This window comes from Lygodium microphyllum, chromosome 13, assembly GCF_053477565.2.
Source record: "Lygodium microphyllum isolate KBCC chromosome 13, Lygodium_microphyllum_v1.1.10, whole genome shotgun sequence".
Lineage (NCBI taxonomy): Eukaryota > Viridiplantae > Streptophyta > Polypodiopsida > Schizaeales > Lygodiaceae > Lygodium > Lygodium microphyllum.
This window is the reverse complement of record NC_141147.1, coordinates 50,412,907-50,429,700: the sequence shown is the minus strand read 5'-3', so window position 1 is coordinate 50,429,700 and position 16,794 is coordinate 50,412,907.

Here is a 16,794-nt window from a genome sequence, read left to right as displayed (position 1 = left end):
AGATACGACATATTCTAAATCCCTCATCACCTTTGGACTACATCCCCTCAAGAATTCCCACTCCTCCATTGAGACCTCTGTCCCTTCGCTGGATGCTGCGGTCAAGGCTCCATGCAACCATCGTGTTGACATAAACCGCGGCATCTCCTCCATGCCTTCGCGATATCGAATTGGTCGATGACGTGTACTATGTCAGAATTCAGCTCGCGCTTCCTCTCGATCTTGCCTTGCAATCTGGTACTTGGCAAGCCACATCTCCATGGAGGCATGGTGCAACATACAAAAGCGATTCACCTTCTCTTCCATTGAGGCATCCGTTCTTTTTTCTACCCCATTTCCAACCACCACATCTCCAGTTAGTCTATCATCGTCCTTCAGCATCCATAGCATTTCATTGTCTGGTTCCACCGTTGGCAGCTATTGTGAGATATGCACTAACGCCTCTGATACCAACCAACCTTCGGCCATGCTACCTTCTGGCCGAGCTCGTTGTCGCACAAAGCCTTTTAGGGTTTTCATGAAGTGCTCTAGGAAGAACATCCATCGCGTATGGACAGGTCCAGCAATCTCCACTTCATCCACAAGATGCACAAGAAGGTGAATTTGTATCGTGAGCATGCTAGTGGGCAGGTATTTCTCAAAAGACAAACCGTCTCCACTGCTCCCCGCCTCGCGGATTCAATAGAGGATATCTTAATCTCTTTCTATGAGATCCATTGCACCAAAGTCAACAACTTATAAATGGCCCCGCGAATTTCTGGAGTAAGGCATCCTGGGATCGCGATCGGTAGGACAAACTGCCACAAATGAGAAAGCATTATGAATAATGGCCACTTTTCAAATTGCAAAATGCCCACACTAATTACAATCCATTCTGTTCACAAACCTGACATATCTTATGCCAATCATGGGATTTTAGCCCCGACAATTGGTCATCTTTAGAAAATGCGGACCTGAGAGAACGCATCATACCCGTCGGAGTGCGGATAGACTTGATTACTTGCTTCACAATGCGCTCTTCTTTAGTGGACAAAACCCAAGGAGCGTGAGGAAGCTGCACTCCACCATCAGCACTCGACTGTGGCCAAAGCACCTCCATCTTACCTACCTCCTTCAAATCCATTCGTGCCCCTATAGTGTCTCTCTTTCCTGTGATGTGGTCCCATAGCAAGCTGCCCATATTCTTGAAAATATGCATGGGATCCAACAAGTGGTTGACCTGTAAGTGGGTCCAATATGGCAACTTGTAGAAAACTGAGAACCGTCGCATTCCATTTGGATGTGATTCCGGGTTTACCATTTTCAGCTTGTACCAGCTTGCGGCGTTCATACGTGTTGGAGGTCATCCAAGGAAACCTTCCCTGAGTTCATGATCCTCTGGGGCAAGAAAGCGGCGTGTCCTTGATATACCATCTTCTTCATGGTTCGTGACCTTCGAGAGTCTAACTGTGGCCCACACAATGGACATGCATGATAACCTGAGGTAACCAAACCTGTAAGGCGAGCCACGACCTAGTGAATACTTGATTGAATGAGATAAAATATAGATATTACCAGCAAGAACGGAGGCCTGCTCACCTGAGCACTATCCCAATCCCTGAAAGTCATGCATCGTCCACATGAGAATGGCTCGAATGTTGGCTGACCGCCGACCATCGCGCCTGCTCATATCTTGCACAGTGACCCCCTCCTCCCACAAAATCTTAAGCTCATCGACTAATGGATGAAGATACACGTCCATATTTTTTACTTTGTAGCGGCCTGGGACGAGCAAGCTAAGGATGAGATGTCCTTTCTTTGTAGAAAGCCATGGAGGGATGTTGTAGTTGACAAGCACTATAAGCCACACACTGTAAGAAGTTGAGCGCAGATTGAATGGGTTCACACCATCCATTGCGAGACCGAGCCGAAGATTCCTTGGCTCTCGCGCAAACCCTAGGAAGGTAGAGTCAATGTGGCTCCATACGCGCGAATCCACTGATATTCGTTGAACTCCATCCATGGACCTATTCTGCACATGCCATGTTGTCAAGCTTGCCATGCCGGACGTGCAAAACATGTGGTTTATGCAGGGGATGAGCGGAAAGTGTCTGAGAACTTTTTGAGGGATGGTTTGCCCTTGCAAATCCTGTCGATACCTGTGAGCACCACACTTTGGACATGTCTCCATAGTCTCGTATTCATCTCGAAATAGTATGCAGTCATTGATACATGCATGGATGTTATTGTAGTCCATGCCAAGCTTCCGTAAAACATGTCGTGCATCATCACGAGACTCAGGCATGGTATTTGCAGGTGGTAATATATGATATTTCAATAACCTGAAAAAAATCATAAAACACCTTGAAAAAGCACAAATGTTTGTAATAATAGTGTCAAAAAAAAAAATCAATGAAGCCTATGTGCAAGGTACTTAAATAACTTGGTCACATCACTCCACCCGTATTTTGCTTGCACACTTAAGATTGCAAGCAATGTCTTCAACCGAGATACTCGGCACCCATCATATAATGGTATGGATGCTTCCTCTCTAAGCGGATCAGATGTCTCGACATCCATGGGAATCAATGCATTGATCATTGCCTCCATCTCAGGCTCCAAGATTGTAGGTAGGTCGGGAAGGTTGTCTGTCTCATCTGGCATTGACGGTATAGATGGGCCTTGCGAGTGGTGGATTGGCTCCTGCAATCCATCTATCGCATATCCACGAACTCTTCTAATTGGCCACAAAGGGTGCACTCTCCCTTGGGTCGAGACATCACCTCCCTGGATAGAAAATTTGCCAACAAGACCCAATCTTATTGTGTATGGTTTTCAATAAGCTTGCGAGTACAATGCATGATTAATATTAACTTCAAATTACCATTTGCTGAAAATCCACAATCGCCTGATCAATGATCTCAGATTGAAACTCGCCAAATCGTCATACGTGTTCTATAGACAATCGGCATTTTCGTCTAATTGCCAACTTGCATTGAGAGCAAGGACATGGGACACGCTGATTAAGATATGCCTCGTGATCTTGAATAATAAGACCTTCTTCATTTTCCATCTTATCTACATTACAGCAAACAAGGCTCAAATGGATAGCTTTATGGAGATGTATGTCAAGTTGCAAGTTGACCATAAGCTCTTGCATTGTACATAGCAGTTGAGAGATTTATTGATGTTATTTCTCAGCCCTATATCATGCTCAAGGATTTATTTGTCCCGGTAGATAATTATTCGTTATTGTAAAAAAAAAAAGCATTGGTTCATAAGGTTCATGAGTCGAAGACTAAATGTTTTGACTTGACTAAAAGATTGGATAATGGCTTAGATGCTAAAAGGAAAAGTGATGAATATGTTACTTCATCATTGCAACAAAAAGATTGGTGACAAGGATGCTATGATTAATGAAGTTCTTCACGAGGTGAATATAGAGTTGAAGGGGATGGAACATGATTCTTCTTTGGGATTTAATGATGATAAGTCAATTATTGAGGTGTCTTCTTGTAAACCATTATACCTTATATACCTAGCTACGATCTCTAGGTTATGTACTTTGAGTATCTTAGAGGGGTTCTACTAGGATTACTTATACTACTGCACTAGAGGGATTTGAGTATAAGTAATCCATTTATGAGCATCATTGAGGATCTCTTAGTCTCATAATAAATCAGTCTCAACAAAAAGCATCTTAGAAATGTGGTTTTTTTGTCTTAGGATCGCATATTAAAATTAATGCCATCTATGAAATTTATCAACTATAGTAATAAAGTTTGTTTCAATCAATTCTATTCATAGTCATAAGACCTGAGAGAAAATATCCTATGCTCAATTTAAGGGATTCTTCTTCTATAACAATACTTTTGGGTTCATTTTGATGAAGTACCGTAATGACCATTAGCTAGGGTATCATTTTCTTTTAGTCCTTCCGTTGACTAGTTGGCATGATTTCTAATTTGTTATGCCTATAAAGTTAATACAAAAACAATGAATTATGCATATCACAATTAGATCCCCTACTTGGACATTATGAAGGACATGACCAATTTTAAGCCATCTTAAAGAGTCACCAATGTACGTGGCCCATGGCAAAGCATATTGCATACCATTATCGATAAGTCTATTATCGTGCATCTTAAATTTCCTAACTAGACTTTATAAAGTGTATGACTAATTTTTAGCCCTCTTAAGGAGTCGATGTAATGGTACCCATAAAAAAAGAAAAGTGTATACCATTACCATAATCATGGATATGCTATCATTCCAATATATGTTATCTTTCTCTTTCTCTCCCTCTCTCTTCCTCTCTTTCTCTTTCTCTTGCATTTCCTCTCCCTCTCACAATATATCTTAACACTCTCAAAAAGCAAAAGGGAGAGGGAGAGAGAGAATGCACTCTCCCTCCCTCTCCCTCTCCCTCTCTTTCTCTTTCTCTCTCTCTCTCTCATTTCCTCCCTCTCCCTCTCCCTCTCCCTCTCCCTCTCCCTCTCCCTCTCTTTCTCTCTCTCTCCCTCTCCCTCTCTTTCTCTCCTTCTCTCTCATTTCCTCTCCTAAACAAGCAAAAAAGAAAGTGATTTAAACCTTTAATAAGGAAAAGGGAGAGGGAGGGAGAGAAATGCACTCTCCCTCCCTCTCCCTCTCCCTCTCCCTCTCCCTCTCCCTCTCTTTCTCTTTCTCTCCCTCTCTCATTTCCTCCCCCTCCCTCTCCCTCTCCCTCTCTTTCTCTCCCTCTCTCTCCCTCTCCCTCTCTTTCTCTCTTTCTCTCTCATTTCCTCTCCTAAACAAGCAAAAAAGAAAGTGATTTAAACATTAAACAAGCAAAAGGGAGAGGGAGAGAGAGAATGCACTCTCCCTTCCTCTCCCTCTCCCTCTCTTTCTCTTTCTCTCCCTCTCTCATTTCCTCCCCCTCCCTCTCCCTCTCACTCTCTTTCTCTTTATCTCCCTCTCCCTCTGTTTCTCTCTTTCTCTCACATTTCCTCTTCTAAACAAGCAAAAAAGAAAGTGATTTAAACCTTAAACAAGCAAAAGGGAGAGGGAGAGAGAGAATGCACTCTCCCTCCCTCTCCCTCTCCCTCTCTTTCTCTTTCTCTCCCTCTCTTTCTCTCTCATTTCCTCTCCTAAACAAGCAAAAGAGAAAGTGTTTTAAACCTTAAACAAGCAAAAGAAAGAGAGAGGGAGACTCACTGATGAGATATGGCGAGTGTGGGGTGGCTCCTCTTTGCGGTGAAGGCTCCTCCTCTCCTTCGCAAACAATGGCGGCTGCGGCAAGTCTTCTTCCTCTCCTTCTCTCATGACGGTCGCTCTCTCCCTCGCTCTCGCTCTCAAAACACACAATGTGCAAACGCGAAATGAAACCGCGCTCGGTTTCGGCCCGCTTTTTTTCCTTGTGGAGCGTCGCTATTGGCATCGCTATTTGCGTCGCAAATAGCAACGCCGCTACCCGCCGTCGCTAATCGGTGTCGCTACTAGCTCAAATCCTTGTAGTGTTGTCTTGGTACCTACTACAAGTTAAAGCTAAATCATGAAGGATTTGCACACAAACCAAGCCCCATGTCAGCCCCTTACACGTAGTAAGGCTTTAACTTATTAAACTTAGCTTTATTTTTAAACTCTATCCCTTACAAATCTGAACCAAGCCCCATGTCAGCCCCTTACACATAGTAAGGCTTCAACTTATTAAACTTAGCTTTATTTTTAAACTCTATCCCTTAAATCTGCTAAAGGGACTAAAGAGCTGTTCTTTCCTAAACGTAAAACTTTATATTGCAAGTTAAAGTTGAATCATGAAGGACATGTAGAGGCACCGAGCCCCACGTCAGCCCTTACATGTAGTAAGGCTTTTACTTCTTAAAGTTAATTTTATTTTTAAATTCTATCCCCTATAAATGTGCTAAAAGGGCTGTAGTGCTGTTCTTTCCTAGATGTACAATTTTATATGGCCCATCCCATTTGGGTTCTAATTTACTAAGAAATAGCTCACCATGAGCAAAGGATTTTGAAGATTTGCAAGACTCAAGGAAGAAGATACAAACATAGTGTCTATTGACACTCATCTAGTTCTCTTATCACTTATGTCTTTTGATACAATCCACTTTTTAGTTGCTCAAATCTAAGAATTTGGTATTAGTTTGCTATTGTTCCAGCCATTGTAGCATGGGCAAAGACTCACTAACATATCACTTTAAAGAAGTCATGTTGAGTCATACCTAGCAAACCTGCATCAAGCTCATCCTGGATGAAGAAGGCCTATGGGCCATCACCAATGGACGAGAGAAGAAGCCAACCATTGCAGCATGGGCAAAGACTCACTGACATGTCGCTTTAAAGAAGTCAGGTTGAGTCATACCTAGCAAACCCACATCAAGCTCATCCTGGATGAAGAAAGCCTATAGCCCATCACCAATGGACAAGAGAAGAAGCACTGGGATGTAGCTCTTGTAGTTGCTTAGTAAAAAGGAGTTGGCAAGGCTCAAGCCTTTATAAAGCTTGAGTTGGATGACAACTACATCCATCATGTGACACATCCTATGATACATGGAAAGGATTGGATACTCTATTTGGTGCATAGTCAAAGTCCTCAAAGTATGGTCTGTTGAATTTTTTATACTTAACAAGAAGCCTCATACGTCCCTGGAATCCCATCTTAAACTACATGGAAAGTCTTCTAACCCAGCTTGTAGTAATAAATTTGAAAATGGATGAAGCTATTTGTATTGGTCTCTTACTAAAAAATTTACCTCCAGATTATGATAATGTTTCAACCACTTTGCCAAATCCTAAATTGGTTGATACTAAAGCCTCTTTGTTAGAAGAATAAATGAAGATTAAAGACAAAGAAGAAATATTGCAAAAGATGAACAACTATTGTATGTCAATAAACAAGAACAAAGAAAAAAAGAACCAACTATTTTGTGACTTTTGCAAAAGGACCAGTGGAGCACCAAGAGAGACACCAAGGAAAAGGGGTTTCTACTGCAAGAAAATCTATCTTGTAACATCAACAAGCTTTTATTTCATTCTTTTGATGACCAAAATAAGGAAAACAACAAATCTTCACGCAGTATCATAGTAGATATCTCCCGCAGATTTGATAGAATCAACCATAATCTTCAACATCTTCACAGAATCCATCAATAGAACAAATAACATAAAAGAATACACCACTTTTAATGGAAATCAATCACATAGTATTCATCTTCATTGTCTTCATAGTTTTGTCTCTTGATCTCTCATAGAAAGATACATGGTTTTGATAGAATTGGATATCTCTGACTCTCTCTCTCTCTCTCTCTCTCTCTCTCTCTCTCTCTCTCTCTCTCTCTCTCTCTCTCTCTCTCTCTCTCTCTCTCTCTCTCTCTCTCTATCAATAATACATTATCTCCTCACTAAAATACTCAAGAATGTCACTTAATAATCCTTCTTAGGTCGGGGATGCACCTCCCAAGAGGTATGGGAGGTATGAAAGGGCACTAGAGCCACTACAGTGTCTCTTCATAGCTCACTACTGCCACTGTCATTTCAGTCTTCTCTTCAGTCTTCAACAGCTACTTCTTCCATTTTTTTAAAGCTCTTTTGAACTTAGATTCATCCTTTTCAAAGTTAGAAAAATTTTCCAAAGTCACATATACATTCTACATAACACTTATAGAAGATCTACAGAACATAACAGAACAGAAACTGAGCAAAGATAGAACAGAGACAGAGGCTCTTCAGAGGAGCAATAGAGAGTTATAGAAGGTCATTAGAGAATATCAAAACCTCATAACTCATACTAAAACCATCCTAAACTATCAAAAAATATTCAATAAGCTTTCAAAAGACCTCAACCTTCATCAATCATCAATCCATACTTCATATAAAAGAAAATCAGAACAAAATAGAAGCTAAACAGAAGGTATCAAAACCAATCAAAACCTCAACAGAACCTATAAGAACATTACAGAGCTTCATATTTCCACTAAGAATCATCATGAACTTTAAAAAAAAAATCAATATCATTGAAATCACTCTCAAACACTTCCAAAAACAACCAAACATCATTCAAAATCCATCAAAATCAACCATTCAGACCTCAAAAACAACAAAAATCAATCCAAACTTTAGTCTTTTTCCACTCTCAACATATCCCCACACTTAGAAAGGAAGTGTCCTTGTGACCTAAGGAAAAGAAAAATGTAGGTTCAATAAAGATCTCAATTTTATCTTCTTTAGTATCTTCAATAATCACCCAAACACGACCCCAACTTATCATCTGTATATCTAAGAATGGATACTACTAAAGGAAAACATCGTTATTCATTAACACATCTTATAAATAGTAAAACGTCATGACAAATTTATAAAGGATATAAGAGGTTCCTCAACTTTGCATCATAGGCTTGCCATCCACCATCACCATCAGTGTCAATAGTCGAAAAGAGAGTTCTTGAACAAATTATTCAACTAGCACGAACTCATCACATAAAAATTAATACATCACAGACACAAAATAACCATCAGTGTCAATAGTCAAAAAGAGAGTTTTTGAATAAATTATTCAACTAGCATGAACTCATCACATAAAAATTAATACATCACAGACACAAAATAACCATCTGAATGGAACCTCCAAAAAATATATCATTAATAAGCATAGAAAATACATTCGGGGGTATCAGTGAAGATGATCCCTCTTCAAGGCTTGATGATTACGAAAGCGATCCATGAATAAAGGCTCATCTACAAAAGATTTTGGAGGGTTTTGAAATAATTGCAGGCAGCACATCCATTCTAGCAAAACAAGGTATCTACTAGGTAAACAAAGGGCATGAAAATATAGGACATCCAATTGTTGGGAATCAATGTTCACATTGACATTCATACAAATATTTGGAATGGCCTTTTGATCGTTATGGGAATGCTTATGCATATATGATAGGTATCAAGAAAAATGGACTGTCAATCTCATTGAAGGATCTAGAGATTGTAAATATTGTTGGAAAAAATGAAGATAATTTTGGTACGCTTGACTAGTAGTTGTCTAGTCCCCTAGAATTAATGGCCAATTAATTTGTGGTCCCGTCAGAGAATCAGTTGAGCTCCATCCCTTTCTTTTTGGAATCTGCTGATAAAATCCTTCATACCCACTAACCAACTGAGGGGGTTGAGAAACAAAACTGATAGGAGATGGAAGAGGAATAAATAAAAGAGGATGAAGAGATGGGTACGCAAAATCATAAAATGAGGAATAAGCTAAAGAAGGATTAGCTAAAAATTTAAGCGAATCAGTTAGGAAAGGTGTTAATTGATCATCCAAAAAAGTAGAAGGTACATGGATAGTTGGGGAAGGACAAGGCGGAGAAGGGAAAAATAATCGATCTTCAATGAAAGAACAATAGGTAAATATTGAAATTTGAGGAAAACCCTGAAGTTGGAAAAGGAGAGATAAGATGGCTACTGAGTTGGATTGATAAAGGAAAAAATAAACATCATAGCGATGGGCCATTTGTTGATAATACAATAAGCTAGAAACAAAGGGACCTAAAACAGATCATTGATGGTAGGCATCAAAGAAGGATGAATCAAATGGATTGTTCTTGGAAAGATAAGCTAGGAGATCCACCCTCAGTTGGTTAGTATTCTGCACATGAGTAGATGTTGTATTCTGTCGTTGGTTCAGGAGTACAGAAATAATCATTGAATGCCATAAAGTGTCAAGGCAAGCATCCACTTTAGAAGAATAGCACTGGAACATGTCATCTATCCTTAACTCCAAATGATTGACATATAAGGAAGCTTGCAAGACCACATCCCCTACATACCGAACCAGATCTACATAATCTAAAATTAACAAATCACCTCGTAGATACATATAGGATAGCAACATGGTATCTATCATCACAGAATCTTCAAAGACCATACAGACAACTTTTGTCAGCAAATCAGAAGACCAAGCTCCACTCCAACCATCCTTTGGAAGAGGGAGATCCATCATCGAGAGCTTAATATAGAAAACCAACTTCTCTAGCAGCTGATAGTGGACAAAAAAGGAATGAGCAGGAGGAACATACTCCTAAAATTGCTCAAATGTGGACCATAGTAAATCAATCCACGACTGCAATCTTTCCACTTTAGCTTGAAACAATGGACATAATGTGGTTTGTCTCTGGAGAACTGCCAAGTCCTGTTGAGATATAGAAGGAATCATGGAGACACTGGGACTTGGAGGGATGGGCCATGACTACGCTAGTTGGTCCTTTAACTGTTTAATATGGGAAGCTTGGAATTCCACTGTATTATGAGCACTTTGCAAAGCTGACAGTTTCGTATCTAGAAGAGTCTTAAACTCTTAAGCTTCTTTCGCTATTTTCTCTTTCTCTTCCAAAACTCTAGTGACCTCTGACTGAGCTTCTGCTAATTGAGTTTTCAAAGAAGATATTTCTTCTCTCTGGGTCTCAATCATATGTGTCTGCTACTCCATCTACTTAAATAGATCGAAAAGAGTGTCTTTAGCATAGGCTAACTCTGTGGTTGCCTTGTGTATCTGGTCTTTGGATTGCATCAATTCTTCATAGAAAGAAGCATATAACTGTTGAACACAAGCTATCACTGAGAGTTCAATAGAACTCTGGATGTTATTACAAAGAAAAGAAATGGCATCCTTGACACTAAGTTGTTCAGGGAAGGAACTGATATATCTAAAGAACCCTCTCGATATGCCCTGAATAAATTGTTACACATGAGGTAGGCACGGAGGTCACTTCTAGAGGTAGCAGGAACTGACACTGAAGGAATGACTGGTGGAATTTTCTCTGCTACATGCTTCAAGCACTTTTCATTGAATGACCAACGGAGGAGGGGAATCAATATCCTCTATGTCAATGGATTCTGAATCATCTGAAGGTGGAGGGAGAGGGAGTGGATCAGATGGAGGAGGAGGTAAAACACCCTTCTTAAGGCATGAATATTCCAAGAAAGCATATAAATATGAACCAAAGGTTACATTGGTAACATTCCCTCTAGTCACCTTGACAAAATGCTGGTCTATCTTCGTAAGAAGGTAAGTACTCCAGTCAATGGAAACTCCTTTTAAAACCTTCCTGGAGGCTATGAAGAGCTCCTTGGACAAATAGTGAGATGGTGTCTTGGCAGGCATGAGCCTGTCCTAGAGAAATTGGCAGACTAACTTCCAGAGAGGATCAATTATCATTGAGAAAGACATTCTTGAAGTGTTAATCATCCTCTTGACATTAGGGATCTCTTTCATCTACTTTTGTAATAGCTTGAGGATCTCTTTATTTGAGAATAATTGTCTAGTTGTGACAAAGGATTCTCCTTTGTAAGGAAGAGACAAAGCCTTTCCTAACCCTCATGGAAGTACTATGAACCAAGCCCAATTTCTTACTGTATGATGCGAGAAACTCATCACAAAGGGCTGGATCGTCTGGAATCAGAGGGAATGAAGCAGCCACAAAAGATGCGAGGCCAGCATTTACAATAGGCTCAAAAGTCAGTAGGGAAGAATAATCCTACTGATCAATGGGACATACTAAACATGAAGAGAAGCTTGAGGCGCCATTCAAATGGAATATACACACACACCACACACACAGACAATCAAAGTGAATGCTTGAAAAAAAAATAAAATATCTATAAAAAAGAAATCGATTAGAATAAACACACACAAACGTGACTAATCAACTGATCACCACAAACATTTCACATCCTAGAAAAAAATTCGGCATAATCCCTACACATATTCAATTGAAAGCTTCATGCTATGCAACAAACAGGCACTCGAGACCCTGTATCAGGCAAAAAAGAAAACTACAGATCGCACCCGTAATTGTATCATACAATCAAACTATAATACCTCAATAACCTTCTCAAGACATAACCAAAACTTTGGTAAACAATAACAACTTGAAAGATTGCATGTGCCCATCCCACGAAGCATATTTATTAAAAAGGAAAAAAAAGTGCAATGAAGGGAATGATTTTAGTGAAGGGTTCATTTTAAGAAATTATTAACAATGGCTGAAATTTTATTAGGTTGTAAACCTTAATAAGAAAACGACGGCTTATTTTTAAATTGTTAGTTACAATTTATTAATGTGAAACGGTGCTTTTAACGAATCCCGGACTTCGATACCCCGGCTCAGGTCTCTTAATGTATATTCACTGATTAAAAATTGGATGTGTATGAAGCGCTCTTCTTTTTCAGTGCGTGCATTTTTGTGACGGTTGGTTCATTTTTATTTAAAATAAAGGTGCCTCTGAAGCACACGTAGCGCGTGCAAAGTGAATGGCGGGTTGATTTTAATTTATTAGAAAAAGGTATGTTTGGCGTGAGCACGCTTGCCATGGTGGTGTTTAGGATTCATTTTAAGAATTAATCGTGTTTAGGATTCATTTTAAGAATTAATCATGAATTTTGGGGTAGCAAAAAATCTAAATAGGAAGGGAAAAAGAATAATACCTAGAAGTGGGTATGTGTGTATACAACGAAATGGAATGTGCACGTCTCAATTCCAAGATGGAAGTCAGCAGTCCAAAAAGGAAAAAAAACCATGAGCTAAAAATGATATGACACGTCAAGGCAAGGTTAGTGGAAGTATATTTTTTTGGTGTGCGTGATTTATTTTGGTTTTGTTTTTGTTGATTGTGTTGTTAGGTTATTATTATTTTTTAGTATTTTTATTATGTGTTTGTTTATTTGTTTTTTAAAAATATGATTAAAATGAAATAAATAAGAAACATGAATATATTATAAAAATTAGACCATCAAATTTCAACAATGGTTTTGGATTTATCTAGTAGTTTTCAGCTTATTTTCAGAATTAAAAATGATTTTTTTCATGAATTTAGGTATTGAATTTAGCATTTTTGGCTTAAAATAAAAGTTGGACCATTTGGTAAAGCACTTTTATTACATGGAAAATTCTAGAAATATTCAGACGAGTTGGTGGAAATTTTTGAATTTATTTCTACTTTTTATTGAATTTTAAATGAAATTTGGTCAATTTTCAATGGATTTTGAAGGATTTTTAGTATTTGTAATTTTTCTGCAATTTATTTTCTGCATTTCAATCAAGAAAACAAACCAAGGATTTTTAGTTGTTGTGGTTGTTGTGAGTACAAGGCCTACTCATAGGGTAAGTTCATGTCTTGCATGGAGCATGGCTTGCATGGCCATAAGTTTCCAATGTTGTCATATCTAATTCTCATGGGATCTGAAGTTTGGTTGTGAGTATAAGTCTTCATGGTCACATCATCAATGGGTAATCAAACATGTTGTGCAATCGCATAAACCCATGGTACACACATACATATTCTTATGTAGTCATATAGCATGTTTTGCAAAAATATACTTGTAAGTTTATGAACCACTACAACCTAATTCTAAGGGTCCAACTAGAATCAATCTTGCTTAATTGCACTACCATAGCTAACAAATTACCCATCCCTATGTCACCATCGCTAGAACCACACTTCGTAGGAAAGGCCTTAATCATAAAGCTTAAAATTTTGGTGTCCCTTAGGACTTGACATCACCGCAACCAAAATTCTTACCACCACTTGTTAACTAATTAACCAACCCCTATATACAAGACCAACAAGTGAGACATGAGATTTGAGAGCCATATATGTCACGTAATGCAAAATGTGAAATGTATAAAAGGACGACATGTGTGGTAGTAGTTAGAAGATGTCTAAACAATGAGTAGTTAATGTGACATTGGGGGTTGAGGCTGTACCCATGGACAACCAATTTGTGGCGTTGTAGAGGTGGCCACCCTCAAAGCTAGAGCCCTCAAAATTGCTCATGGTATGGGGTTTGAGCCCAGTGAACTGAGGCTCACAAATTGCATATTAGGTGTTATTATCTTTTCTATCAAGTTTTGTTCAAATTGAAGAAAATTTCTAAGGGGCACTGGTGATGTTGATCTGCACTTCCTTAATCCCACATGGCTAGTCAAAACTCATGTCTGATGCTTTGGAGCAATGCCACTAGACCTTATTTGCACCCCTTTTCCATGATGACTTGCTTGCTACTTGACTTCTCATTGCAACTTCTATAAGGATAAAATTTTCATGTCCTTTGATACTAGATATCCAACTATAACTTCCGTTGTTAGGTGTTTTCGCGAAAACTCATGGTTCATTTTGTCTTTTGTCCAGCGTGGCGGTGGGGGACTGGTGGGAGCCGGTTTTGGGGGCGCCTTTTGAAGGAATTCCCTAACAATTATTTGGAAATGTTGTCAAGGTGAAAGAAAATCCTTTCACCCTACTTAATGGGTGAAACTAGGATTCAAGAAAAGACAGGTCCACTTGGACCTAGCACTTGTTCATCTAGAAAGATTCCTTCTCGATTTTGGGAAGAAGGAAATAAATCTTGCTCGCAGTTCGCAAAATACAATGATAAAGGGCAAAGGAGGCCAATCCGATGTGGCACCACTTGCGAGCTTGAAGCAATCAACCACCGTTTGGAACCAAGCTTCTGCGTCATGCCATTGTCGATTCCAACTGAAGGGTAACTTGTCCAAGTGTGCCAATAAATGGATAGCTCGTTCCTAACTCAATACATCATAAAGATCGAGAGCTGCAAGAGGTGCGGCCTTGCAATAAAGGCCATGGCAAAGAAGCTAGACAAGTCAAGAAAGTTGTAGAGAGCTAGATTCGTGACTTTAAAGCACTCCATGTAGTCCTTATCTATGAAGCTCTTTAACATTGCATATAGTGTCTCAAGATGGCTCTTATGAAACTACGTGTGGGAGTGGATTATGGCGTGGGGAACATACAAAAATTAAGATTACATGAACCATGCATAAGAAGGACAAGGACCAAAGAGGAAAAAGGGCAAGGGGAAGATGGAGGTTATGGCTAGCATGTCAAAGTGTTGTTCCGAAACAATAAAGGTGCGTTCACATGGAAAATCGTCCAATTTACGAGAAATGCAGCAAAAATTAATAACTCAAGAATTGACGATCAGAACAAGGGTTGCTAAAAAGAAAAAGTGTACCATTCAAAGGGACAAACATGGCTGTAAGGTTGGATGTGGGTTTCAGCAAATGTAGGATGCATTCACATGGAAAAACGTCACAATAAGGGATAAAGGTAAAAAGAGAAGGAACAGCCCCAAGGGTGGGGTGAACATGGACAGGTGGGTAGGGAAGGACCCCATCAGGGTAAAATTAGGTCATGGCATACATGCAGGATTAAAGTGAGGCATATGCAGGGGGTACGCATCATAGATGCATAGGGACTCGTCCCCACACTGAAAACGTTAACAGACAGGGTTAGATTAAAAAACACAGCCTAGGACTCGTCAACCTACTGGACTCTAGCATCTCCGCACTTAAAACATAATGTACACTTGCAATCATAAGGATATGGTTAGAAAAACTTAGCTCGTTTTACGTATGGTCGAAGGAACTGTCATTGCTACAAAAGGGTTGGAGTCGGCTCTGCAGGAGGTACCATGGCTCGCTCCAGCGTTTAGCCAGCATGGCAGGGACCATGCAGCATCACCCAGGGAGGTAGCTGGTTGAGAAAACCCATCGGGTAGGTGTCATTGACAAATGAGAGTCACTCAACTCACGGACACTCAAATGGGATGAGAGAACAATCACTCGCCCTATAACTCACATCACACGAGTGAATATTGATGGAGACCTCGTTCTCATACCCAGTTTAGGAATTAACAAGGGAATGGTGCACAGGGAGTATGCGAGGGTGCACTGTTGATGGTGCATCAGTGCATCCAACTCGTCTGGCATAGGTGCAAGCAGGAAAGCTAGGGAGCCTTGCAGTTTAGTGTATAGAATAGAGTGGCGTGTCATGTGACAATGGCAAAGACCCATCCTGTGGGTGTATAGGGAAACGAGAATGTACGTGTCTCCAATTGTCGTAACGTCCCTCAATCCTCACCTCTCAATAATTGATTGAAGAAACACCAGTCGCACTCGACCCACCCTCTGCCTCACTCTCTGTTGAAAGATACAGGAGAGAAACCCATTCGTGAAACCCATTGATGTAATCCTCACTGTCACTTGTACAGAGGTTGTATGCCTTGTGCGCATTTGATAGTGCAATTATGCATCCCACCTTGTGTTGGCATATAATGTAAGAAGGAAGACCAAGGAGCCTTATGGTGCAGTGCACAGGAACAGATCGTGCTTTATGCATTGAGAGGCCCAACCGGTGCATGCAACACTCCATTCACACATCTTGCCTCTCACTTGATTTGAAGGGAAAAACCGGTCACTCACTCCACCCTCTGTCTCACACTCTTTTAATAGATAGAGAGGGCAACCCATACTCACATCCCCATCTTGTTAGGATGAAAGCTTGTGTCACTCAGGGGGTTGGTGATAAAGATTGTTTTATCAGTTGTTATCATCAGGATGTTGAAGATGAGGCGTACCCAGGGAGGCAGTCAATAAGTCTGGTACTTCAATTATTTGTAGGAAAGGTCATCTGTTAAGGAGGGAAGACAGACTGATATTGTAGAGACAACGCACTAAGGGAGATGGCTTCAAATTGCTTGCGAAAAGGTTTTGTTGATGAATCAATTTTCCTGAACTGCGGGGTGTTACCACCTTTTCCACAGTCAGCTTCCCACCCAAGAGTATTTTCATATTTTCTTGGAACGAGGCTTGCTATGACAGGGAATTTCTTCATTTTCTCCCATAATAGTTTGTTTGTTTTTTTTTGTTTTTTTTTCCTTTTTTATTAATTAAAATAATTATAGAAATACCATGTGTCATGACCAACCTTGCCACCCTTGCTGAATCAGATGAGAAAAGAACAAGGTAGGATTGAGAG